Below are 10,927 nucleotides of genomic sequence, written 5' to 3' on the forward strand. Positions count from 1 at the left end.
TCACCTAGTAAATGTATAATAAAGAAGAAATCTTACTGTCATGTTTATATTACATGTATTAGTTAGCCAATGTATGATATTGATAGATTACCAATACTATTAAATTACCTGTATGTACTTTTAAAACACCTTTTTTAAATTCACTCAATAATTCCTGATTACTGTCTTTGCATTTTTTTGAGATGTAAAGGAAAATAGAATTTTTTTTGATAATTATTGATGCCATTAGAAAGTTATAGTTCTATACATACATGTGTATAGTTGCACACATACATGATTCATACATCCATACATGCATCCATACATATATCCGTACATACATGGGCACATACATACATGCATGTATACACAGACACATCCAAACATACACATATATATTTATACACACATCTATACATACATCTATCCATACATATACACATTATGTACTTTCATGCATACATACATCTATACATACATCCATGCAGACATTCATCCATACATGCATATATACTCGCATATATACATGTACTTCCATATATACATACATTCATATATATACACACGCGAGCCCGCGCGCACACACATACATTGATATATACATACATATGTATGTATATATGGATGGTTATTGTTTTGACACGTAATGTTCTCTCGTGAATTAAAAGGTCAATAAAAGGCTCAATATAAAACTTCTCATAGCACTAGTTTATGACAAACACTTCGAGTTTTACCGAAGAGCCCCTACCAAATATGGATGCTCGCTAGTTTAGTTTTGTTTCAGCTTGGTCTAATCGTCTAGTCGTAATCTGATCATGTGACCCATACTTCCTGCCAAACAGCGAGAATAATTTCTGCAGCATTTTTCGACTATCACAGGTGACCAACAGGCTCGTCATGTTTATCAAAGGAGGATATGCACTCCTTCGAGCCAAGGTTAAAAAATTGAACGATTTTTTACGGTAGGTTTTGAGATATCAGTGCTCAAAGTGACAGCATTACAATGATGATGAAATAGACGCGTAAGGACAACAGACATGGTTTTATTGAATGGGTGAAGTGCGTTTGTGAAAATATTTCGACGATTGAGGTTGCATGAAAGTGTAAACAGAAGCCATCTTGTTTAATTACGCCCCATTTGAGTCGTTTTGGAAAGGGATTCTAATCTACGACAGTTTTGAATTGGCGGCGATTAACTGTTCGTCTTTTTAGCTTTTAAGAGCTTTTAATTAAATTTTTACATTTTTTGCACCTACAACACAGCAGAGTAAGACATGGTGAATCCTTTGATACCAAATAACATTAATGTGAATTTTGTTGCAAGTCAACCTTTAATGAAAGTAAACTGTTGCATTTTTAAATTTTTTTTATTTAATTTTAATTTAAATTTTCTGTAATTTAGGTCACCATGTGCCTGTTAACACTTTAATGTTCAAAAAAAACTTTGGAAGACTAATTAGTAGTTTATCAGAAACAGACTTAACAAATGAAAGTCAAAGACAAATATATGCAGAATGCGCTGTAACTGATTTCTCTAATGAGCTAGATTATGTATTAGTCTCCGAAAACCCGGATGTCTCCTTGTCGTAAAACATCAAAGTGAAACTTTCCTATGTATTCTAACAGCTATTGAGTAACACTAAACTATATACCAATATTTGATTCGAATGATTTGTTTAACTACGGCTGGTTCAAATACAAATGGTCTAATAGACCCATTCGTCCAAAAACGTTTAGTCTAAAACTGATCTGTCCAATATACAATTTGATCTAATGATGATTAATCTAAAATGGATGTAAAGACAATAATAGAAATATGAAAACTTAAATCAGATATTCGTGTTTAGTACACACAGGTTAAAATAGCATTTATTTCATTGAATTAAATGTAAACTCAAGTCATTTTGTGTAGAAAAACCTTTACAATACAATAAGAAAATGAAAATTTAACAAAAGAAACCGTGTTATAATTATACTGTTAGGTTAAGGTTTTAGATATGTGCCAGTGCTTGGAGAGGTTAAATATTGTTATTGTCCTTTTTGTTAAAAACAGTCAAGATTCTCTCCGCTCGTTCAATATCTTTTCTTTTGAGTTCTCTCTTATGTTCTCCTCAATAATGGGTTCATTCTGCTCTCTACCAATGTTTTGTTCTTTTTGTAGTTTGAATTAGACCAATTGTTTCGTTGGAGCAATCAACACCTTTAGACGAGTTGATTTTAGGTGAATTGGTTTTGAACCAATTGAAATTAAAACGATCATCGTTAGATCAGTTGTTCAGGGCCAACCATGGGAAGACTATAATAGTCAGAATTTTTCACAGCCTGTAGCTTTTTGAAGCCTTAGCTCTTACTGAAGAGTGTTTGAAGAGTGGTTAGCACTGTACCATCAAATCTTCTACCCGTTTGTTTCTAAAGCTGTCATAATCTACTGTCAGCATCTCAAAAAATAAAAACACGTAAAAATCAATCACAAATTTAATCTTTGCAGTAATTTCACAGTGTTTGGTTCGTAATATTTTCATGCTTTGTTTGAACCAAACTTGTTATATACTAATTCTCTGTTTAATGATTCTTTTCTCAAAGCATTGTAGATTCAGTTGGTTTAAGATTTTTTGCTTTTTCTGATGTATGTTGCAGCAATAATATGACCCTATTTCAATCATTTTCTTGTATACTTTTTCATCAATTTTTACGTTTTCCAATATGTTGATGTTTGATGTTTTTGAATAAACAACAGCTAATACTAAAAACCAAATTACTGTAAACTTTCAGGTAAACAAACTAGATGTGTATTCAAAACAAAAATTATTTTCAGTTCTTAGACAAATAACATTTAATTGATAGCTTTTTAAAATGAGAAATATTATATTTAAACTGTCTTACCTGTCATAATCCATAGCAGAGTAATAGTAGTTAATATCAGGGCAAGTAAAACCATGGCTCGACGCCTCGTGTATATCATGGTTCTTCTGTGTATACCGCGAAAGCAAATGCTGTTGTGTTTCATAATTGCTTAGCATTACACACAATCACTTTCCGTCTTACAATGGGTCGTATTATACAATGCTTTTCTCTTGTCTGGTTTTGTATGAACTAAGACTTTCGTTATGAAAACAACATAACTAATTTGTTTGGCCTGAAATATTATAATCTTTACTATAATCTTTACTATAATCTCTACTGTAATCTTTATTATAATCTTTACTATAATCTTTACTATAATCTTTACTATAATCTTTACTATAATCTTTACTATAATCTCTACTGTAATCTTTATTATAATCTTTACTATAATCTTTACTATAATCTTTACTATAATCTTTACTATAATCTTTACTATAATCTTTACTATAATCTTTACTATAATCTTTACTATAATCTTTACTATAATCTTTACTATAATCTTTACTATAATCGTTACTATAATCTTTACTATAATCTTCACTATAATATTTATTATTATAAAAGCTGCGTTCTTTTGTCATTTTAGAGCCAAAGGTAAATGTTAGAAAAAAGGTTGCGCTTTGCAGGATTTGAACTATCAACTTCTAGTATGGTGGGCCGATCGACTGCCCACTGGGTTCACAGAATAGTTGTACTTACAGTCATTACACCTGATAGTCTCTCACCGTACACTGGAATGCCAAAATACAAGTAGCTTTAACAATTTGGCAGGTTACAATCGCTTCTAGTCTGTGGTATTTTACCAGATAAAGTCAAAGATAGTGATTGCATTTTGTGAGCTCCTTGCTATTCTATTGTTTCCCATATACTTAATTTGTTAGTAGATTACTACAGATTTGCAAATGATTTAGATTTTTTGGCAGATGTACATTTATTTTGACTGTTATGATGAAAATTTAGCTAGATTTAATTTTGGCTGTTTGAACTGACCAATCACTTTGCTACGCTGAATGCGTATTTTGCCAATATATATTGCGATATACTTTGTATATTTGATTTTGCAATATATATATATATATATAAATTTTTTCTTCACCCCGGTTAACCCGTATGGGGGGGTAATTTCTGCCCTAACTCGGGTCTCCTACCACAGACCTGGGAGTTTGAGCACTCGCCTCAAGATCTTAGCTGTTCCCAATAGCGTACTTTTCTGCAACTCACCTGAGTTGATTGCTGTCGGTATTTGGGCAAGCCACACTTTATGTGCCGATGTTATTGCACCCAGTGCCCCAATGATTACCGGGATTACAGTTGTTTTTACAACCCAGCATTTTTCATTCTCTTCTCCAAGAGGGAGATATTTCTCTACCTTTTCTTTTTCTTTGCTGGCTATATATTGTAGTCATTGGGTACTGCTATATCTATTATAGTAGCCCTCTTGTTCTCCTTGTCCACCACCACTATATCCGGTTGGTTTGCTAGGATATGCTTGTCAGTCCAGATGTAGAAGTCCCAGAGGATCTTAGCGCGGTCATTTTCATTGACCTTACCAGGAGCTTCCCACCAGTGTTGTGGTTTATTAAGGCCATACTCATCACATAGACTTCTATTCACAACATCTGCGACATGATTATGCCGCTCAGTTTATGCGTTTCCTGCTAGCTGCTTGCATCCACTGATGATTTGTTGGATGGTTTCAGGTGCATCTTTGCACAGTCTGCATCTAGGATCGTCTCTAGTTTAACAGATTTTTGTTTGGAGTTGCCTTGTTGGGAGCACTTGCTTCTGGGCTGCCATGATTAGCGACTCTGTATTGGCCGTTAGGTTTCCTTTGTTCAGCCACATATATGTCTGGTGAAGATCACCAACCTTAGATATTTGTCGGTGGTATGCACCATGAAGAGGTTTCATGTGTCAGTCAATTTCCTCATCATCAGGGTGAAGCTCCATTGTCAGAGCAGCCGATTGAAATTCAGCTAGCAACTTATCCGAAGTGGCCATGAAGGCTGCATAGGCTTTGATGCTTTGCTCTTCCTCTTTCACTGTCTGCTGTACGCTTTTGAGTTTCCTACCGCCATCTTTCCTATCGAGATACAATCTAGTAGTATCAGATACATATATATATATCTGATACTACAAGATTGTATCTCGATAGGAAAGATGGCGGTAGGGAACTCAAAACATTTTAGTACAAACGCATCTGATGAGTGCATCGCACGAAACAAAATTGTAGTGCTATGACTAAAAGTTTACTTTCTTCATAATATTTTTTTATACATGTATATATATACAGGACAGATAGCACAGTTGGTAAGGTATTGGGACAGTGATTATTAGGTCCTCGGTTCAAACCCCAACAACTGCACTTTTCCGGTGGTCCTTAGACAAGACCCTTGCTTGTATAACGTCTACAACCTCTATGATGAATGCAATAACCAAAGCCATGCCGGCTCGGACGTTGCCCGGTCAAACAAGGTCCGCGCTGTCTGTAGCTGAACCAAAACAAGGCAGTGAAAAATGGGCTACTGGTTCAAAACGGATGAAATAGACTCGGACTGATAACATGGACCTCATGCAATGCTACTTTATGAGTGAACCTCAAAAGTGGGGCTATATGGGAAGGATCCGTCAACTGTGGATAAACATGTGCCCTGAATTGCCACTAACCGCTAAGCAACTTGTAGTTCAGAGGAGTAACATAATCAAGCGGCACCTCATATCGCAACTTGAGGTAGATGAAATTATGGAACAGTTCACTCAGGTAACCTCAACCAACGAGGAGTGCATGTAAACACACACTATCACACATACACAATCGTGTGTTGACTGACGGGTTGAAGAAGACATGCACTTGGACCTTGACCCAAGGGTAAAAGAGCTTGCGGAAAATATCCTCAACAAGATGCCAGCTGCTAATGATTATGGAAGCAGGGTACAACTACGAAGAGTTAGCAAAGCCATACCTAAGAAGCTGTTAGAAGACATTAACTTGGCACTGGAGTCGATCTCAACTGGATCGATCAGTGAGACTAATGCCCTAATCTACAGTACAGCAATCGTCATCTTGGGGGAGATGAGTATTAAGCCACTGCCAACAAGGCTTCAAGCCATTCCATCCTGGCAGCTGAGGCTACAAAATAAGATCAAGGACTTGCGCAAGAAAGTTAGTAGGCTCAGTAAAAGATCTAATCACAGTTTGGAGCGCCCAAAATAGGAAGCCACACTAGAAGCTCTAGAATCTGCCAAACAGCAGCTAGTAGCACTCTCGGCACGACTGAAGCGGTACACCAAAGAGCGGGATAACAAGAGAATGAACAAACTGTTCATCAATATCCATCTAAAGTGTATTCCCAGTTCAAAGGTGAACTGCAGAGGAAAATGTCAGATCCTCCCCGATCTAGCACTTCAAAGTTCTGGAAGGACACCTGGGAGAAAGAGACGACTCATAACACCACTGCAAATTGGCTGAAGAGGCTTAAAGAGAGCCATCAACACACTGTGGCTCAGCAAGGACTCACCATCGGCGAAGTGGACATCAAGTGCAGAGTGCAGCGTATGAAGAACTGGGCAGCACCTAGCCATAACATGATTCAAGCCTTCTGGTTAAAGAAATTGACATCACTTCACACTAGAATGGCTAAGCAGATGGAATGCCTAATAGAACAAGGGGATCATCCAGAATGGCTGACCAAAGGACGAACTGTACTTCTGATAAGAGATCCAAAGCAGGGGCCGATTCCCAAAAACTATCGACCAATAACGTGCTTGCCCACCACCTAGAAACTGCTCTCAGGAATAGTTGCAGACAAACTGGAAGAGCACATGAGTCACTATATGACCAGTGCTCAGAAAGGAATTGGGCGCAACACCCGAGGAGCCAAACATCCTTTACTGGTGGACCGGACGGTCTGTCAAGACAGCAAGAGAAGGCAAACCAATCTTGCCATGGCTTGGATTGACTACAAAAAGGCCTATGACTCAATTCCCCATAGTTGGATACTTGAGTGCCTCAGTATGTACAATGTTCACCCTGCTCTTGTGGCATTCATCAAGATGTCAATGACCAAATGGAAGGCGGAACTGGAGGCTAATGGCAAAAAGCTGGCGAGTGTAAAAATAAAGCGAGGCATCTATCAAGGTGACTCCTTATCACCGCTGCTCTTCTGCATATGCCTAAACCCTCTAAGCAATATGCTGGAGGAGACTCAATATGGGTACTAGTTTAAGAGTGGCACCAAGATAAACCACCTCTTCTACATGGATGACATCAAGCTGTACGCTAACAAAGAAAGGGACATTGATTCGCTAATACACCTCACTCAGGTATACAGCAAGGACATCGAAATAACCTTCGGTATTGAGAAATGTGGTAGGCTAATTTTTAAGAAAGACCATTCTATGCTCACAGATGGCCTAAGAATGCCAAATGGTACCATCAAAGATATAGAAGAAGGGTGCAACTACTTGGGGATTATGCAAAGCAACATCAACCACGAAGCCGAGGTACGTCACAAAGCCATTACTGAATACAAGAAACGCCTTCTGCAGGTCCTACGGAGCCAGCTCAATGCCAAGAACCAAGTCATGGCAATAAATACCTATGCACTGCCAGTAATAAGATATCCAGCAGGCATAATAAAGTGGACTGAGGAAGCCATCAAGGAAACAGATATAGCAACTCGTAAACTGCTGACCATGCATGGAGCACTCCACCCAAAATCTGATACTACTAGATTGTATCTCGATAGGAAAGATGGCGGTAGGGAACTCAAAAGTGTACAGCAGATAGTGAAAGAGGAGGAGCAAAACATAAAGCATATGCAGCCTCCATGGCCATTTCAGATAAGTTGCTAGCTGAATTTCAATCAGCTGCTCTTACAATGGACCTACACCCTGAAGATGAGGGAATTGACTGGCACACGAAACCTCTTCATGGTGCTTACCAACAACAAATATCTAAGGTTGGCGATCTTCACTAGACATATATGTGGCTGAACAAAGGAAACCTAATGGCCAATACAGAGTCGCTAATCATGACAGCCTAGGAGCAAGTGCTCCCACAAGGCATCTCCAAACAAAAATCTATTAAACTAGAGACGATCCTAGATGCAGACTGTGCAAAGATGCACCTGAAACCATCCAACACATCATCAGTGGATGCAATCAGCTAGCAGGAAATGCATAAACTGAGCGGCATAATTATGTCGCAGGTGTTGTGTATAGAAGTCTATGTGACGAGTACGGCCTTAATAAACCACAACACTGGTGGGAAGCTCCTGGTAAGGTCAATGAAAATGACCGCGCTAAGATCCTCTGGGACTTCTACATCCGGACTGACAAGCATGTCCTAGCAAACCAACCAGATATAGTGGGGGTAGACAAGGAGAACAAGAGGGCTACTATAATAGATATAGCAGTACCCAATGACTACAATATAACCAGCAAAGAAAAAGAAAAGGTAGAGAAATATCTCCCTCTTGGAGAAGAAATTGAAAAATGCTGGAATGTAAGAACAACTGTAATCCCAGTAGTCATTGGGACACTGGGCGCAATAACACCGCCGCATAAAATGTGGCTTGCCCAAATACCAACAGCAATCAACTCAGGTGAGTTGCAGAAAAGTACGCTATTGGGAACAGCTAAGATCTTGAGGCGAGTGCTCAAACTCCCAGGTCTGTGGTAGGAGACCCGAGTTAGAGCAGAAATTACCACCCATACGGGGTATCCGGGGTGAGGAAACAATTTTATATATATATATAGTTATATTATATATATGTATATACACTATAATATATATAATAAAATTATATATATAGTTATATATATTATTATATAGTTACTACATTTTTATTGTTAGATATGTAAACATGTGAAAACTTTGCAAAATAAGCATTCATCATAGCAAAGTGATTGGTCAGTTCAAACAGCCAAGATTAAGTCAAGCCCCTCCCCAATACGGCCACAATTGTTAGGCAAGTCGGTTTTGCATTCTTACTTCGGAGACAGACATTTGGATATGTTACTTTAATAAAATTGGTTTTTTGTTGGACAAAGATTATCCATTTCTTGTCTTCAGTTATATAACCGACAGCAAACTTGGGAATGTCGACCTATCATTTTTGTAAGTCTGCTAGGGAGGTTTTAATGATAGCTTTTTGTGTGAGGTAGACAGAATAACGGTGTAGTTGTATTGTGCCAAAACACTCATGATATTGATGTAACTTAAATGTTCATTTCTTATTTAACTAATGGTCGTACCTCTTGTATTATGTGTAGAGCCCGACCCAGCGATATCCCTTGTCCTTGCCATGAATATAGTTTGATGAATCTATGCCTCTCTCTGTAGCGAGTGTCTGTGTGGCTTGGAGGGCCACTACTGCATACAGTTAATGCCTTTTTTAATAATAGTGGTGGTTTCATGTGGCCAAGTGTCTGTCATTCTTGGAAGCTATCTTCTCCTAGCTCACTACTAGCTATCTCACTCTCCACTCCTTAACACTTCCCTCTATATAACTAGGGCAAGTGCTAATATTAGATTAGTATACTATAGAATTACATGTTCCTGGTTGTCGTTAACAGTAAGTAAAGGTATAATGTTATCTGAGGTGTAGTGTTGATTAAAACTAAAGAGTTATCATTCCTACAAAGAGTTTAGTTCAATTCTGCTGGCTCTAGCAGGTTGTATTTTAAGAAGCTTTGAGTTAAGCTCACCCTGCTAGTTTCTGCTGAACCACAGCGGTCTCAAAATTGTAACTTACAGACGCCACATGTGAAGGTTATACACACCCACCCCCAAAATATTTTGCTTCAGTATTATGCATGTTGGGTGTGAAACAAAGGAGCATGACAAACCGGCATGACCAACTCACTGTACTAGTTTGCAGTGTGGTCCACTGATCACATGATAAGTAACTCGGGTTACAGAAGTTTAAAAGATTTACAAAAAAACATATGGTGGTAATGAATTCTATATTGAATTAAATAGGAAAAAGCCTCTATTTGAAAGCAAGATAAAAGAGTGATATTAACAACATAGATAATGTAGTCAAAACAAAAGAAATGCTGTTACAACATTTGGTATCCTCAAACTATGAATATATGACAAGATATAATAGAACTAGCTGTGCCCCCTGGCGTTGCCCAGGTATTAAAAATCAGCCTATAAACAATGAGAAGTGATGAGATTTGCTTACCAGCCACTTGAGTTGCCTGCCACTTGCTGGCAGGCAACTCTCCAGGAAGTGGCAGGCCATTGCCAAGTGGCCTGGCACATTGCCAATGGAAAATTCCACTAACTTAGTTAGTAAACTTCAAATGCTGGTAGGCAATGACGTTGCGTCAGCATTGTTGCTCATCTAGGCTATTCTAATAATAGCTATAGCTGGAATGCAGACAAACATACAACATACAGACATAAAACATACTTTGAGAAATATATAAATAGAATACGCCGTGTTTTCGAGGGCATGAAAAACACAAAATGATTGTTTGCTGATTGAGTGTCAGTGCAAGTATTGTATGATTCTGCAGAGCTGGTCTCGTCGTCTTCAGGAACAGCAGCCCTAGACACTGCAACACCAAAACTAAAGCACCAGGTTGTGACAGTTGCATCTAAATAATGATGCCAGCCATTTCCAGCCGTGGGCGAATAGTCGAGTAAGGCTGTGACAGCTCTGCACATGTTCGGCTACTGCCAAAATGTTGAGCTGGATTACATGCTCCCGGTTGAGTAACATTGGGTGGGCTGTCTGTCCCATGACTTCATAATCTGGACAGTAGCATAGATGTCTCACCATTTGTCAAACGTAAGCAAGTTAGGGTTTAGGCCCTATTGATACAATGTTGAAACAGCTGAGGCCTACAATACCCCCATCAGGAAATTACTCAGGCGCTGAGAGAGGGTCTATTGTGTTGCAGTGGGATTGGGTGTTCATCAAGATGACTCATGGTGAGCTCTGAAAACAGTGCGTGTGAACAAGCACTCGGGCACAGTTGTACATACCATGTTCTTGACCACGCTCTTTGAATTGTATGGTTGGTTGCC

Source organism: Watersipora subatra, chromosome 7 (genome assembly GCF_963576615.1).
Source record: "Watersipora subatra chromosome 7, tzWatSuba1.1, whole genome shotgun sequence".
NCBI classification, from domain to species: Eukaryota; Metazoa; Bryozoa; class Gymnolaemata; order Cheilostomatida; family Watersiporidae; genus Watersipora; species Watersipora subatra.